Source organism: Microcebus murinus, chromosome 11, assembly GCF_040939455.1.
Source record: "Microcebus murinus isolate Inina chromosome 11, M.murinus_Inina_mat1.0, whole genome shotgun sequence".
Lineage (NCBI taxonomy): Eukaryota > Metazoa > Chordata > Mammalia > Primates > Cheirogaleidae > Microcebus > Microcebus murinus.
Genome location: NC_134114.1, coordinates 94,462,294 through 94,480,813, shown reverse-complemented (window position 1 = coordinate 94,480,813; position 18,520 = coordinate 94,462,294). Strand labels below are relative to the sequence as shown.

Sequence of the window (18,520 nt, the reverse complement as noted above, 5' to 3'; positions counted from 1 at the left end):
CAAAATGTAGTAGTATAGAACATACCATGGAAAAGTAAAATTATTTTTTAGTGTTTTTGCTTTTAAAGTGCTCCATGCGCTGCATTAAATCAATTTTCAGATTATAGAAATCCATGATTAAGTATGACAAATAATAGTTTTTAAAAAAAGCTCAGCAATTAAATGGGGATGATTTCTTCAAGTATGAATATATAAACTAAGATGAAAAAATTCTTTAGGCACATTCAAATCCAAATAGTACAAAAAATATCCCACTAAAATACCCAAGAGGGATAGCAGAATGTTTAGACAGAATGTCAGAGTGTCAGAGACTAATTTGTAAGGCAACTAGTGGTATGGAAACTCAAAGTGGTTCTGAATGTTTGGGTAACAAATATTTGTCCAACGACACAGGAAAAATAAGAAATATTGTTTATTCAGAAATAAAATAGAAAATAAGACTGTCCCAATGCTCAGAAGCTGCATCATAAAAATATCTTTTGAGAAATTTCATGCCTAAAATGTTGCTTGATCCATGTTGTCATTGTGCCAAAATCATCTCCAAAGTATGAGTTAATGTGGTCATTTTCCTCCTCCTGCTCTTCATCATGGTCCTCCTCTTCTGCAGCAGCAGCATTGTCATTGTCAGCAGCTTCTTTACTTTTCTATCTGCTTCCTTCTTTCTCTTCATTTTTCTCATCTGATTTTCACCACAACCTCGCTTATCCAACTCCTCCATTTTTTTATAACACATCTATAGTGTTAGTGAGCAAAGTGCCTTTGCCTGTATCTTTTGCCTATTTGCATTTTGGGCCCTTTTGCATTTTTCCCTTGGCATCAGCTCTCTTGGAAGTCTTCTCCAATCTGCTCTCCATTCTTCTCTGTACACCCTCACAGATCTTTTACCATACCTTGCAATACCTTGTTTCTCTTCAGATGTTTTCAATAAAACAAGGCATTCCTGTCCTCGTTGCTCTCAACTCCTGTTTCAAGACCAGCATGTCACCTTCACCTTCTGTTTTCGGTGGCACTGGCTTACCATCTGTACCAGGAAACAGTGGGGTGGTTTCAATAGTACATCAGGTAAGTTTTCACCTCTGCTGAATTCAACGGGCTCAATAGTAAAGGTACAAGCAGCTCTTCCTCTTCCTTTATTTCCCGCCATCCAAACTAGTTACACTAGAAGAGCGGGCAAATTCTGACAGATGCTGCTCACTTGGTCTCGTGGTTTGGGCAAAACTGTGCAGCCCACGCGCCAGCCAGCAAGGAAGGGTGCTGGCAGAGGTTTCCACCCTCACCTTGGGAGGAGTGCGCACCGCCCTCCAGATGGGACTCTCGATCAAGCACAAGTGCACGTAGAGCAAATAGCCCATGTGACGAAAGAAAGTGTTATGGAATGCAAGTGGGGGGTGATTCTTTCTGCGAGGTGGTATTCACATCTGTAATTTATTTTTCTTTTCTATTTCAGCCTTGACTCCGAAACATATACTAACCAGAGGGAAGGAAATTCAAGTGGATAAAAGCACTTTCTCTACCTGTATGAAGCGCCCATGAGATCTGGGATCACATCTGTCTTGCTCGCTACTGTATTACCGGTGCCTACCTCACTGGCCGTAGTAGTCACTCAGTATGTATTTTGTCACAGTGTTCTTTATTAGGGTTCCCCAGAGAAACAGAACCAATATATAAAAGGAGATTCGTTGTAGGGATTGGCTCACACGGTTATGGAGGCTGAGAAGTCCCACAACGTGACGTCTGCAGGCCGGACAATCAGGAAAGCTGGGATAGAATTCAGTCAGAGTACAAAGGCCTGAGTACCTGGGTGCCAGTGGCGTTAAGTCTCAGTCTGAATCTGAAAGCCCAAGAACCAGGAGTGCAGTGGCCAAGAGCAAGAGAGAGTGGATGTCTCAGCTTATGCAAAGAGAATGAATTTGCCCAACCTTCATATTTTTGTTCTATTCAGACCTTCATCAGATTGGATGGTGCCTGCCCACATTGATGAGGATGATCTTCTTTGCTCATTCTAATGCTAATCTCATAGCCATACCCAGAAATAATGTTTTCCCAGCTATCTGGGTACCCCTTAGTCCAGTCAAGGAGCAGTTCATCAAAATGAACCATCACAGGGTGTAAAATGTAACTCATGTTAAAGCTCTGATGCACAGAGAAATGGTAAATTCATTATTTAATATAGAGTTCTCTGGTCTTCTTCCTTCTGGTTTTTCTGGCAATGGAGTCCTTATTTGCCCAGACTTGAGGGATTTCCCAGATTAAGACTTTCAATGTTAAAATCATGAAAGTCCTTGGAATATAAGACATGGTCATCCTAGAATGACTTGGGAAAATTAAATGTTTAATCTGGTTGAAACTTAGTTTATCTGATACATTAAATAGTTCTTCCATGTAAAACTTAGTTTTTCATTTGCATTCAATCTTTCAGTCTCTCAGCCTTTTCTCTCCCCCTGCCTCTTTCCCTAAGATTGTATAGTACTTGGGTGGGTGGGGGGAAGAAAGACTAGTCATCAGATTCATGTGGTGTCCTTGTTCCAGGCTCTTCTGGTCACCGATGGTTTCTGAGGCTGAAGTCTGTAACATTTGAAATGTTGATTTTGCGTGCTCTCCCTCTCCCTCCAGTCCCCTCCCCCCTCCATATCTGTCTTTCTCTCTCCCTGGTCAGAACCATGAGGCACTGCCTGGTTCACTCGACCTCCCCTGGCTTCCTCTTGCCTTGCAGCTTTCCAACAAGTCTGCCACTTCTTCTAGCCAGACCATTGCCTTGGCCTCTATTCTTGGCATCTAAGTCTACCTACTTCCCTCTTCAAATGAGCATCCACACCATATAGAGGTATCTTGAGGTGTAAGACAGGGCTTCATCATCATAGATAAAGGTGTGATTTTTTTTCAGTGCTACTCAAAATGAGGTCTTTGAGCTGGGACCACACTTCAAACTCTTTTTTCCTACTCTACAATGAGATAAGTACAAAATTGAAATGTGTTTGATAGATACTTTTATAGCAATTTGACAAAGTGTTTTTATGTCTGTTGAATCTAATAACAGACAAAATTTTTATGTCTGTGTTTTTTCTAATTTAATTTTTCCCAAGAATCCATTTTAATTGTATTATAAAAAGGGGGGAAAAGTTGGTCCTTCACTACAGATATACTGAGAAACTCACTCTATATTTTGAGTGAATTTCAGGCTAAGATCTTTGTATGTTTAAGAGAGCAGGAGTTGTAACTGAAAAATTTGGCAAATCATCTTAAAAGAAAATAACCTGGTTCGCACATTTATTGGTTTGCTCTTTAACTCTAATTGCTCATCCAAAGTTGGCATACCTTTTTATCTTTATTTCTTTGCTTTTCTAATCAGTTATAGAAAGAAGAACTAGGATGAAAAGTTTATGCTCAGAAAGGCAAATAGAAGAAAATACATTAGCAATTTCAAAATAGTATCCGATTACATTTGTTTTATAAATGAATGAGTGAAAGACCCCTGGTCCTGAAACATCCTGTGTGAATGAAAAGGAAGTGGGGAGTAAAACACAACTGCACACTGGTAGGAAAGAGAAAGCCATGTGGTGTTTTCCAACCTAGCCAGGAGCAAGAGGTTGCTTTTCCTTTTCAATGCAGGGAGAAGGAAGAGTCTTCTTCCTTTCGATGAAGGAAGAGTCTGCTCTTCTGAGGTGGCAGAACTTTGCTCTTTTCAAGCATGGAGGGGGTAAGGGACCCGCTAGATGAACAAGAGCTCTCTTCATTTTCTTTTCAAAGTGTGTGTGTATGTGTATGGAAAGGAATATCACTGAAAACACAAATAAATGCAGTACATGTTTTTAAGACCAAGAAGGTATTATGTTCAATTCTTTTCCTCTGGAAAAATTAGTGGATATAAGCACATACATTTAAGACCTGAAGAACAAAGCATGGGAAATCAAAGACTTTTGTGACCAATATAAAAAGCATCCGATATCTTCTTGTAGCACAATTAATTGCTAGACCTATTAAAAATAACATGTCACAGCAGATTGTGATTTTTCCTTTGGCTACTGTTCTACTAAAAGCAGGTCAGTATTTCAAAAATAATTTCCTCATTTCATGTACAGATTAAATATTTTTTCCATCAGGATGGCTTTCTGCTTCTTATTCTTCCTTTAATTCCTTGGAGTGAAAGCACTTTAAAAAGTGGCTCACATGATTACCTAATGATATATAAAAACTATGCTGCACAATGAAATAGCTATAATTTATGCACACCAGGAAACTCTACAGAATTGAATAACCTGATAAAGAAAAGTAGATGATAATCAGTTTGGTTACTCATTCATCAAGCAGAAGTCAGAAGACATGTTTAATTTCTGACAGTTCCCATCTGTCAAATGGGAAAATACTATCTATCTAATCCATTCCTCCCAGGAAGAGTTTAATAAATTCCAAAAAGAACTTTCAACCACACCATTTCAATAGATTATGAACAACCACCAAAAATTAGATGGTCTACACTTTATTTGTTGTTAAGGTAGAATCATGCTAATGACTGGAGTTATTAATATTTAATCATCGTTTTTCATACCTATGGTCAAATGACGAAGAATTAAAAAAAAATAACTTTAAAAAGAAACACCAGTTAAGAGAATAAAAAGATAAGCCACAGACTGGAAGAAAAAACTTGCAAAAGACATATCTTATAAAAGACTGTCATCCAAAATACACAAAGAACTCATTCAATAGTAAGAAAGTGAACAACTTCATTTTTGTAAGCGGGCAAAATATCTGAACAACACCTAACCAATATACAGATGGCAAATATGCATATATAAAATGCCCAACATCTTGCTATTAGGGATTTAGAAATTAAAACAGTAATGAGATACCATAACACATCTATTAAAATGGTCAAAATCCCAAACAGTGACAACACCAAATGCTGGTAAAGATGTAGAGCAATTGGAGCTCCCATCCATTGCTGGTGAGAGTGCGAAATTTTACAGCCACTTTGGAAGAGAGTTTGATGGTTTCTTACAAAACTAAACATGCTCTTACCATATGATCCAGCAATACCATTCTTTGAAATTTACCAAAATGAACTAAAAACTTACATCCATGAAAATATATGCACTTAAATGTTTATAGAAGCTTTATTCACAATTTCCAAAACCTGGAAGCAACCAAGATGTCTTTCAGTAGGTAAATATAAACTGTGGTCCATCAATAAAGAGGAATATTATTCAATACTAAAAAAACAAAAGAGCTTTCGATTCATGAAAAGTCATGAGACCCCTGCCTCACACCCAGAAGGGAGGAATGCATGCTCAGAGAGGCCAAGAAGAATCTAGATAGACAGGTCTTGCTGGGTTTCCCTATTCTATTAGCATCAGATCATACCCTTTTTGTCCAATCATATTTCTACACAGCTGTCTGTCCTTCATTAAATATAACCATAAAAATAGACAATTTCCCCTGTATCTTTGAATATTCATTCTGAAGTCTCTTATGTACATATTAATGAAATTTATATGCCTTTTCTCCCATTAATCTGCTCCCATTAATCTGCTTCAGTGGTTTTCCAATGATCTTTCAGAGGGTGAAGCAAAAACTTCCCCTTGGCTCTTACAGTATGATATTATAATGGTGGATACATGTCATTATACATTGGTCCAAACCCATAGAATGTACAACACAAAGAGTGAATTTTAATGCAAACCGTAGACTTTATTGATAATGATATGTCAATGTTGGTTCATTGATTCTACAAAATGTACCACACTGGTGGGAGATGTTGATAGTGTGGGAGGCAATACCTGTGTCAGGGGTGGGAGTGGATTTGTGGGAACTCTCTGTAGTTGCCACTCCATTCTGATGCAAATCTAAGTTGACTTTAAAAGGTAAAATTTATTTATTAAAAAAAGAAGAAGAAGCAACAACCCTGACACCACTCCTAATTGCCTTGTTCGTTCCTATGGCTGACTTTGTCGAAATAAGATGGATGACTTTATCATAGACAGTGAAGTAAAGCCTCACAGGAAAAGAAAAGAAGAAAGCATAATTTTGTGAACACAGTTGTTTCCTATTCCTTTCCCCAAAAAGTGCATTCTAAACTTAAGTATTTTAAACTTTGTCAAGAATCTCACATCATCCTTTCTCTAAGCCAGAGAGTCAAAACCTTTTCTTTAATGAAGCCCTTAAAGATGGAGCTCTTTGTCTCGCTGTTGTTATATTAGACAGAGGTGATATGGTGAGATGAGACAGGGAAGATAAACCCATAAAATAAAGAAGGAACCGTCAATTAGAAGAGAAGCTAACAGATTTCCAATTTGATCCAGATCATTTACTTCAGGATGCATGGAGAGCCACAAAGCCTTTGGTTATGGTGGTCCCATTTACTTCAACACTAACTAAGAGTTTAAGGCTGTTTTAAAAACCAAGGATATTCCAGTTAGAACTCTTTGTCCTCAAACATTGGTTTACTCAGAGTGGAAATGGAAAAAATTGCCAGGGGAAAATGAGCTTTGAAATGTGGAAGATTATATGTATCAGCATATAAAAATATATGCATATGTATATTTAATATGCAGTTGGAAATATTTGTATGACCAGGTATCTTTATGGTCTTATTGTCTGTATGCCATTTTTTTGTTTTTGTTATTGTTAATGAAACACATTCTATAAAAATTATATGAAAAGAAAAAAAGTCCACTTACTATAGAGATTCACGTTATATGTTGAAATCTGTACTCTGTTTACTGGAGGTGTTTACATGCAGAATTAAGTCTTAAAATATAATCATAAATTCTTAGCCTGTGGTCTCTCATTTGGACAGAAAATTTTTATAGGTAGATTTACGGGCAGTACTGTGTTCAGTCCCATGCTTCCTGAGTTTTATGTTTTTATACATACACACACATACAGACACACACACACATATATCTTTTGGCGTGGGGTTTATGATATCGGCTTTGGACTTTGCTAAGATCCTCAGGGCACCTGCATGTGGTCTTTGGTTAGTTATGGGGATTCTTGAAATTTTCAAAAGAATTGGCTCCTGAGGCTACAATCTCTATTAGTTCTGAGAGAGAATACAAAATGGATTATCCTCGGATCTGATCTCTCATCTCGCATGGCTTGCTAACCATACTTGAATGTGAATTAAATATCAAATAGTGTGATGGGTACATTATTTAACACAAACTGGGCCTTCACTAGAGAAAGACTGTGCCCACGCTCTAGGCCTCACGAAGGCAGGCTTTCTCTCTCAGGTCTGCCCAGAGGTCTGCTGGGACAGAGACGCAGATCCATTGATATGGGACTGTGTCCAGTCTGGCTGCCCCCATCCCTTTCCTACCTTCCTTAGCACTATGTACTGAGATTAACTGACCATTTTGCTTCAGAATTCATGGAAACCCCAGGAGCTATATGATCAAGAGATTTTGAACTGGCTCAATTTCACTTACTAGCCGGTAACCTCTGAAGTACAGAGCAAATGGCTAGTCAACAGTCTGTCTCAAAAGTTGACACCACACAGCTTCTTGCAGGGGCTGCTGTGAGCATTTTTATTCTGAAGTCCTGTCACAGGCTTTCTCAAAGCATGAATGGGAAAATAATGAGGAAGAAAACATAGTCTAATGCAGGGTGGTGTGTATCAGAACAAGGGCAGTGAGACTAAGAACTGACAAACACTCGCCTCTGCAGGCTTGTCTGTAGGGAGCGGGCCAGCATGTTCCCTTTCAAGGATAAAGATAAGCGGGTCAGCTGTTGCGAAGAGAAAGAGTGATGAATTGAATAAAATGTTTTAAATTTTAAAAGACTGATTCAAAAAAGGTCTGGTACCCCACTGGAGAAATACATGAACCGTGTAGTAGAGGAGATAGTCCCATAGCCTCCTTCCTCCATTTCCAGCTTTCTTTTATCAGCAAGAAATCATTGCTTCTCCCAAACACTTCTGCACTAAAATCAAGTTTTCGTTCTCATTGGCCAGGGGGATAGCAACATCTTTGATCTTCAACTCAGTGAAGCAGCTGCCTACTGTTCTACTTCAAAGTATGCTTTTATGACTTAAGGGCATTTTAATAAAGTGTTCTCCAAAACCCAGTTGCATATCATCTGGAATAGTAAGGAGCTGTGTAGCCCATCAGGTGATATAATGCTAGAATCATAAGGAAAATTCTATAAGAAAAAAAAAAAAGGCCAGCCAGAAATGGTAGAGAATAGCTTTTTAAACATTTATACTGGCTTTGTAAGGGTACATACTCCTATAGTTTGTCCTTTCTGCTTATTCCCACTCTGCTTAGAAATCAAAGTTACATCCTCAGAAAAGGATCAAGAGCTGGTTTGAAAGGCTTCCATTCTCAAGAACATGAGTAAAAGGTAGCTTAGAAAAAATTTTGTTACATTTATCTACCATAATTGAAGTGCCCACAGTGTTACAGAGGTTATTTAAGTCAAGAAAGAATCTCTCTTGTTATGGAGCATAGTTTACAAACAAGTCATCAAATCTGTGTATTTGTGCCATGAGAGAAATTGCAGGTATTTTCTTCACCTGAGTAGAGGAAAGAAGGAATTTTATTAGATATGAAAGAAGGAAAAAAATTACTGTATCCATTTAACTGTCTGCTTATAGGAGAGCAAAGCTTCAAAGAAGTTGTAAAAGAGGGAAAGAGAAAACATTTTCTAACTAGAGAAGTTCATGCTAGCTGATTATTAAAATCTAAGTTGTGAAGCATTTAATCCAACCTTTAGAATATTGGCAATAGATATAAGATTCAAAAATTCATAATAGGTGATTGCCTTGGGGGTCTTCCTCAAAAATTGTTTGCCTAGACCAATGTCTGATAGGGTTTTCCCAACATCTTCTAGGATTCTTAAGGTTTCATGCCTTAGGTTTAAGTCTGTTATCCATCTTGTGTGAATTTTTATGAGAGGTGAGAGTTAGGGATCCTGATTTGCTCTTCTGCATGTAGCTAACCAGTTTTCCCAAAACCATTTATTGGAGAGAGATTCTTTTCCCCATTCTATATTTTTGTCTGCTTTATCAAAGATTAGGTTACCGTATATTGATGGTTTCATCTCTGGTTTCTCAGATCTATTCCAGATATCTATGCTTCTGTTCTTCTGCCAGTCCCAGGCTGATTTAACTATTATTGCTTTATAGTACAGTTTGAAGTCAGGAAGACTGATCCCTCCCAGTTTGTTCTTTTTACTTAAGATTGCTTTGGCTATACGAGGTTTTTCTGGTTCCATACAAAGTGAAGAATTATTTTTTCTAGATCTGTAAATAATGCTGGTGGTATTTTGATGGCGATTGCATTGATTCTGTAGATCACTTTAGGTAATATTGACATTTTAACAATATTGATTCTACCAATCAATGAACAAGGTATATTTTTCCATCTATTTAAATATTCTGCAATTTCATTTTTAGTGTTTTGTAGTTCTCCTTGTATAAATCTTTGGTATCTTTCATTAAGTATACTCCTAGATATTTAATTTTCTTTGGGGCTATAGTAAACAGTATTGAGTTTTGGATTTGAGTTTCTGCTTGATGGTTCTTGGCATATATGAATGCTTCTGATTTGTGTGTATTGATTTTATGACCCCCAAGGCAATCACCACAGCATCAAAAATAAATAAATGAGATCTAATCCAATTAAAAAGTTTCTGCACAGCCAAGGGAACTATCATTAGAGCAAATAGACAACCCACAGAGTGGGAGAAAATATTTGCCCTCTACACCTCTGATAAAGGTCTAATAACAAGAATCTATCTAGAACTTAAAAGAACAAGAAAAAATCAAACAACACCATCAAGAAATGGGCAATGGAAATGAACAGAAACTTCTCCAAAGAAGACAGAATAATGGCATGCAAACATATTAAAAAAATGCTCAACATCTCTAATCATTAGAGAAATGCAAATCAAAACCACAATGAGATACCACCTAACCCCAGTGAGAATGGCCTATATCAAGAAATCCCAACACAACAAATGCTGGTGAGGACGTGGAGAGACAGGAACACTCTTACACTGTTGGTGGGACTGCAAATTAGTGCAACCTTTGTGGAAAAGAATTTGGAGATATCTCAAACATCTAGAAATAGAAATACCATTCGACCCAGCAATAGCATTGTTGGGCATCTACCCAAAAGAGCATAAGGTATTCTATTATAAAGACATCTGCACCTGAATGTTTATGGCAGCACAATTCACTATTGCACGGTCATGGAAACAACCCAAGCCCATCAATTCATGAGTGGATAATTAAAATTTGGTATATGCGCACAATGGAATATTACTCAATTCTAAGAAACCACAGTGAGCTAGCACCGTTTATGCTATCCTGGATTAAGCTTGAGTCCCTTATCCACAGTGAGGTGACATAAGATTAAGAAAATGGGCTCCACATCTACTCACCATCAAATTGGTACTGACTGATTAAAACTATGGTGCTCAAATGGTGGTAATGTTCATCAGGGATTCTGGGGGGGAGACCCACATCCTAGGAATGTGGCAAGCATTGTGGGGGGAAGGGAATACCTCTAACCCTTCTTAGGGAGAGGCAAAGATATACAATGTAACCAAAATGTAAAAAAAAGCAAAAACTTTTATTGGGTAGTGGCCAGGTGGAAGGGGGAAGGAGGAGAAGGGTGTATACTTACATAATGGGTGTGGTGCCCACCACCTGGGGTTGGACATGCTTGAAGCTCTGGCACATTGAGGGGGAGGGGTGGCAGGGACAATATATGTAACCCTAACAATATTTGTATCCCCATAATATGATGAAATAAAAGGGAAAAAAATCATAATAGGAAAAGTTTTAGATTTTTAGAAGATTAGCGGCTCAATATTTGTCCTAATGTTGAAATGCCAAATGTTCAAATAAGTTAGATGATAGCTGATTTTTATCAGTGCACTGTAGTGAAACCCACCATCCACAGAGTGAGCACAGCAAAATACTTTCTGAAACTAACTGAAAGTTTCACCAAAGGGTAATGTTTTCACATATTCATTTTATCCCTTTTTTTCTACATATTCTCCCCATACATCCTTATACACCTCTCTTTTCTGCTGCATGATTTGAAAGCAAGCTGAAGACATCATGACAAGGACATTCTATTATATAACCACAATATCATTAATCAAATCCACATATTTAATATGCATAAATTAATTTTGTGTACTGTATTAAACAGCCCATATTTAAAATTCTCTAATTGTCTAAAATATTATTTTTGCTTATTTCCACCTTTAATCCTGGATCCAGTCAAGAAAAACTCATTTCATTTAGCTGTCGCATTTCTTCGGTCTCCTTTAATCTGAAGCAGTGCAAGTTCACTAGGTATTTTTTTCTTTGATACCATTGAAATTTTTAAAGAATCCAGGCCAACTGTTTGTAGAATGTGTCACAATGTGGATTTGCTGATTTCTTTACTCGTGCTTAAATAAAGCTGAAATGTGTTTGATAAAAATATCACATAGATGAGCTAATGTTCTTACTGCTTTATGTGCATGGGCCCATAATCACCATTTGTCCCATGACTACTGGTGAGGCTACATTTGAGCCCTTACTTACATTGGTGTCTAAGATCACTCCCTTGTAAAGGTACTTTTTATCCCTTTGTAATCAAAGTACTCTGGAGTTTCAAACTTGAGAATGTAGGAATTTTCTTCCCCTCTGTGGTGAACAGAATTATGCTCCCTTCCAAAGAAGGCAATGTCCTGATTCTTGGAACCTGTTAATATATTAGATTAAGGGATGGGTTAGGTTCAGTCCCTAATGTGACTACGGGAGGGTGGTTAGAGAGATGGAACATTGTTTGCTTTGAAGATGGAGAATATGGCCACAACCAAAGAATGCAGGCAGCCTCTGGGAGCTGGAAAAGGCAAGGAAACAGATTCTCCCCAGGACCTATGGAAAGTAATGTAGCCCTGATTGTATTCAAGTTAGAAACCCCTGTCAGATTTTTCACCTATAGAACCGTCAGACAATAAATGTGCATTATTTTAAACCACTAAGTTTTTTGTAATTAATTGAAATAGCAATAGAAAACTAATACACCCCTAAAATTGCATCCAATCATTTTAGCATGTATTCCTGATCCTTGACTAAATAAATTCTTACATTGGAAGTTGTATATTTTATTTCTTTCTTTCTCATCTATTAGCTGACATTCTTCTGAAAGAAGAGCATTCTTATCTTTTTATTTCTCTTTTTCTCTCCCTCTTTCTCCACTGAATGTCATTACAGATTCATAGTTCCTAATTTAAAATTCAGTGAGACACAATCCATTATTTTTTTATTCTCTGATTATTCCAAATTTGACCAGTGGTAGCCACGTGAAGGTGACTCCTGTGCCCATCTAACATTGTCCTCTTAATCGTGGAGTAATTTCTTGCCTTCTGGAATGAAGTATTTAAAGTTAACCTTGTCCTTTTTCTGCCCTAACCCAGATTCCAATGTTTTACCAAGGAACTCTGGTTTCATTTACTAGAGAATGATAATTAGAAACCTGGGTGATAGGAGGACTAGTTTGTATTGATACATTGGTATCTCAGTTTAGTTTTAGTTTTAGCATGCATTTCTCTTCATGAGTAGAGTTAAGTGTCTTTTCATCATTTAAAAGACATTTGTTTTAACTTTTTCTGTGAAGTGTTCATATATTTTGCCCATTTTTAATTAAGTTGTTTTGTTTCTCATTTTCCTATCTTCATATATAGAGAAATTAGCCCTTTATGTGTTATACATGTTGCAATAGTTTTCTCCCAGATTTTCATTTATTCTTTGACTTGGATGATTTTTACAATGTAAAAAAAAAAAAAAAAGATTTTTTTTATAACATAGCATAATGTATTCATATTTTCTTTCATTGCAACTGGATTTCAAGTTATAGTCAGAAAAACTTTCCCACATACAGATTGTAAAGAAATTTACCAGATTTATTCTAGTACTTCTATATCAGTCTTAATATTTAGAACTCTTGTCAAATTGGTATAAATTATGAGCCCAAAATGATCATTTCTCACTTGTCCAGAACATTTGTTGTGAAGTCCACCTTTTCTCTCAGTAATTTAATATGCTTTCTTTATCACTTACTAAATTCCTATGTTTTGGGGTCTATTTCTGTACTTGCTATTCTGTTTTACTGGTCAATCTGTCTATTCATTTACCAATATCACACTGTTTTTATTAGATTGCATTTTGATAATTTGTTTCAACGTATTTAGGGCTAGTCAATCCTTATTGCTTTCTTAGGAGTTTCCTAGCTATACACATATTTATATTTTATATGCATGTTAGAATTAACTAGTCTAGCTCCCAGAAAACTTGCTGATGTGTTTACTGGGACTGCATTAAATTTATGTACTATCTTAGGGACAAATGAAATATATATGAAGTTTCTTCATCCTATTCAAATAAAGAATTTTTTATTTTTCACTTTTATTTTTCACTTTTTATTTTCACTTTTATTTTCACACTTTTATTTTTCAACTTACCTTTCTCATATAATTTTTGCACAATTCCTATTAAAACTTTTTCTAAGTATTGTATTTATCAACTTGCTTGTTATTGTGAATATTATTTTCCCTTGTTTTACTATTAATATTTCTTTTCTGATCTCTATGCTTCTACTTCAGTGGTTTTCAACTTGTTAAGCACATTGGAAACATCTGGGAAACTTTAAAAATTATTAGGGCTCACTTATATCCCAAATTGATTAAATTATAATCTCTGGATGTGAGATCACAACATCAGTATTTATAAATTCCTCTGGTGATTCCAATGTACAATAAATTTTGAGAACCACTGGTTAACTTGGAAGGGATAAAGGATCTTTTGGAGGCTTGATATGAAAGCAAAGAAGGAAGCAAGAAGTGTTTTAAAGTTCCTATTAGTAGTGACTGGTTTCTATTTGTTTTATATATTTATATTCATAACTATTATATATTCATTGTGAATTGGGGTTACTAGCATTATAAAGGTCTTTGTCACATAACCTGCTTTTTGGTCTGAATTCTACCTTGCTTGCTATCAGGATTGCTTTTCCTGCTTTCTTATTGTTTATGATCTCATGATATATATTTTCTTATCCCTTTCTTTTTACTTTTCTGAAACACTTATTTTAGATGGGTCTCTCTTGCATCCAGCATATAATAGAGTTTTGCTTAATGAAGCAATCTGAAATTTTTTGCATATGTGAGAAAAGCCCATTTTGCATTATTTATATGACAGATATGCTTGATCTCAGCTTGGTTATTACATTTTATGTTATATTTACTGTATTTGTTTCCTATGTACTCCATTTTCTTTGCCTCTTTTCCTGCAGTACCTCTTTTTATTACAAAGATTTGTATTTTTTGTGCTAATGGTTACATTTATGTTAATAATTTGCATAATATCATTAGTCTTCTTTTCCCTATTTAGATTCCTATTATTTGTTTTGACAATTTTAAATATTGACTCCCACCAATTATATGACAATGAGCTTATCTAGTTTCTCTTTCTCTTTCTCCTCCAATTTTTTTGTGAAATTATTTCTACTATGCCAGAATATGTAACATTTATAGACTATTCTTCCACCTTCATCCTCTACATTTGCTTTAATCTTAGATCTCCAGTTAAATATGTTTAATGCTCACTATTAGTCCCGTTGTTGAAGTTTTTGCTGTCATCTCTAGATCAAATAAAGCTTGTCATCTGATAGATTTCTTAGGAATTGTTCATGAGGGCAGTATTCTCTGAGTGCATGTTAACATTGTCTGTAGCCTTTTATTTGAAGAAGAGTTTAGCTGGATATTAGATTCTTGATGCACACTTTATCGTTTGAGTTTCTTAAAAATGCTGCTCTCCACATGTCTTGCTTTATATGTTACTGTTAAAAAAAATCTGATACCAATCTGATTTGTTTTTAAGGAACTCAGATGAATTTTTCTTTACCCTTTATGTCTAATGGTTTTACTAAACTACTTCTTAGAAATGACCAGCCTACTTAAATTTTCTTAAACATGTGATGGAGCCTTTCAATGTCTAAGATCATTCTTTTATTTCTAGAAAGATTTCTTAGACTATAACTTTAAATTTAAATATTAGTTCTATTCCATTGTTTTTCTTTTCTTCTTCAAACTGTCTAGTTAGTTTATGTTGGATCTATCTTCTGTATCTATCATTGTCTCTTTGATTCCTTTTATTTCTTTATTTCATTTTTCGTTTCTTGGCTATTTTTATCTTTTTCTTCAATGCCCTGTGTTATATGTACAGTCAAATCCATTCTATCTTGAACCTCTTATAATTTAGTCTATTTGCAAATATATTTTGTATTTTTCTTTGATATCTTTCTGATTTCAGTCATTTTCATTTTATATATATATTTTTTTGGTTCTTCACTTTCAAGTTTCTGATTTGACATATTTCATTTACATTTTCAAATGCTTGTTTAAGAAAATTTCATTTAAGTTGTGGTGTTATGTAGTAGTTTCTCCCTGATTTTTTTGGTTGGAGAATTTTTTTACCAGCTGAGATCGGAGTCTCATCTTTTGACTCTCTTCTTTTATGTATAATACTTTGTATGGATGTTGTCTTCCAATTTATGCTAATTTTTAAATGTCTTCTCTTTTTCTCTATCAGCAATAATGATTGGTTAGAAGGAGAACAAACAATTGGCAAGGAAGTGGCTAAGGGTGGGGCGCAGGAACCCAATTGTACCTAGGAACCAAATTGCAGCTAGGAACTGTTTCCTAGTGGGAACGTCCACAGTAAGGTGCTCCTAGTAACCTTTAACTGACCTGGGGCTCATTACCATTTACTAAGAATAGCATAGGTGGAGTTTTGTTTTGTTTTATTTTGTTTTTATTTCAGGACATAATGGGGGCACAAATATTATGATTACATGTTATGACTTTGCCACACCCAAACCATGATTTGAGGAACGCTCTTTCCCCCCTACTATGCTCACCACATCCATTAGTTGTGAATTTACCCACCCTTAGCCCCCCAAACCTCAAAGAATATTACTACCTTGTGATCACCTTAGTGTTGATCAGTTAGTGCCAATTTAATGGCAAGTACAAGTGGTGCTTATTCTTCTACTCTTGTGATGCCTCACTTCGGAGGATGGGCTTGAGCTCTATCCAGGAAAATACAAGAGGTGCTTGATCACCATCGTTTTTTTGTAATTGAGTAGTATTCCATTGTATACATATACCATATTTTATTAATCCACTCAGGATTGATAGGTGCTTAGGTTGTTTCCACATCCTTGCAATAATGAATTTTGCTGCCATAAACATTTGAGTGCAGATGTCTTTATTATAGAATGTCTTTTGTTCCTTTGGGTAGATGCCTAATAGTGTTATTGCCAGATCAAATGGTATTTCTATTTTTAGCTCTTTGAGGTATCTCCAAATTATTTTCCATAGAGGTTGCACTAATTTGTAGGCACAAGCAGTGTAAGGGTGTTCCTGTCTCTCCACATCCTTGCCAGCATTTGTTGCTTTGGAATTTTTTGATAAAGGCCAATCTCATTGGGATTAGGTATATCTCATTGTGGTTTTGATTTGTATTTCCCTAATGATTAGAGACATTGAGCATTTTTTTATATGTTTGCTGGCCATTATTCTTTTTTTGAAAAGTTTCTGTTCATGTCCTTTGCCCATTTGTTGATGGGGTTGTTTGATTTTTGTTATTGTTGTTGATTTTTTTTTTTTTTTAGTTCTAGATAGATTTTTGTTATCAGCCCTTTATTGGATGTGTACAGAACAAATATTTTCTCACATTCTGTAAGCTGTTTATTCACTCTAATGATAGTTTCCTTGGCTGTGCAAAAGCTTTTTAATTTTATCAGGTCTCATTGATTTATTTTTGTTGCTGCTGTGATTGCTTTGGGGGTCTTTTTCATAAAAATTCTTTGCCTAGGCCAATGAATGAAGTGTAGCCATCTGGTCCAGGACTATTCCTTTTTGGAAGATTTTTAATTGCTTTTTCAATTTCTGTGCTTGACATTGGTCTGTTCATGAATTCTATTTCTTCCTGGGTGAACTTAGGGAGGTTGTATTTTTCCATGAATTTGTCCATTTCCACCACATTATGTAGTTATTGGGCATATAGGTTTTCATAATATTCAAAGATAATGTTTTGAATTTCCGTGATGTCTGTTGTGACCTCTCCTTTTTAATTTCTAATTGAGTTTAAAAGAGTCCTTTCCCTTCAAGTTCTTGTCAACCTAGCAAGAGGTCTGTCAATTTTGTTTATCTTTTAAAAAAAAAAAAAAAGCTTTGGTTTTGTTGATCTTCTGCATAGTTCTTTTGTTCTCAATTACACTTAGTTCTGCTCTGATCTTAGCTATTTCTTTTATTCTGCTAGGTTTGAAATTGATTTACTCTTCCTTTTCCAATTCCTTGAGTCTGTTTATTAGTTTGTTGATTTTTGAGCTTTCTGGTTTTTGGATGTGAGCATTTAATGGTATTAGTTTTTGTCTCAGGAATGTTTTTGCCATATCCTACAGATTTTGATAACTTGTGTCCCCGTTATCATTTAGTTTGAAGAATCTTTCGATTTCCCTCTGTATTTCCTCCTTGACCCAATAGTTATTCAACAATAGATTATTTAATTTCCATGACTTTGTGAAGTGGTGAGTATTTCTGTTGGAATTGAACTCTAATTTTATATCACTATGATATTAGAAGATACATGGTATAATTTCTATTTTTGAACAATTTTGAAGAAAGTTCCATGATCTGATAGTAAGAATGTATATTCAGCTTTATTTGGGTGGAATATTCTGTAGATGTCTGTCAGATCATTTTTCTCTAGAGCTCTGTTTAAGTCCATTATTTCTTTGCTTCTTTTCTGTTTGGAAGATCTGTCCAGTTCATTTAGTGGGGTGTTGCAGTCTCCAGTTACTAAGGCATTATTGTTTATCATGCTATTTAGATCAGAAAGGGTTTGCTTTGTGTATCTGGGTGCTCTTGTGTTGGGTGCATAAATATTAAGAATTGTTAAGTCTTCTTGTTGGATGTTTCCTTTCATCATTATATAATAGCTGTCTTTGTTCTTTCTTCACTTTTTTAAGTTAAAGCTTATGTTACCTAAAATAAGTATAGCTACCCCTGCTTTCTTGTGGCTTATATTTGCCTGGGGGATTATTTTCCATCCCTTGACCTTAAGTCTGAAAGTGTCTTTGTGGGTTAGATGTGTTTCATGTAGGCAGCAAATATTAGGCTTGTGGATTTTTATCCACTCTGCCAGTCTACGTCTCTTCAGAGGACAATTCAAACCATTCACATTTATTGAGAGGATTGATGTTTTGGGGTAGATATCTGTTGATATTGTTGGGTGAATTTCTATTGTTTTGTTTTATTCATTGAGTCATCATGGAGTCCAGGTTCTAGATTTCAACTCTTGAGTGATTTTACTTTGGAGAGTGTCTATTGCACTGTTTAGTGTGTAATGCAGGTGTGAGTACTTCCTATAGAGCTGGTCTGGTCTTTGCAATTCCATCAGTGATTGCTTTGTCTGGTAAGGTCTTTATTTCTCCCTCATTGATGAAGCTTAACTTTC

General features: G+C 35.7%; 1 pseudogene; it reads right to left on the bottom strand.

The window, feature by feature from the left end:
• Positions 1 to 495: 495 nt before the first annotated feature.
• LOC105864107 (DNA-directed RNA polymerase III subunit RPC7 pseudogene) lies at positions 496 to 1,144 on the bottom strand (annotated as a pseudogene).
• Positions 1,145 to 18,520: the final 17,376 nt, after the last annotated feature.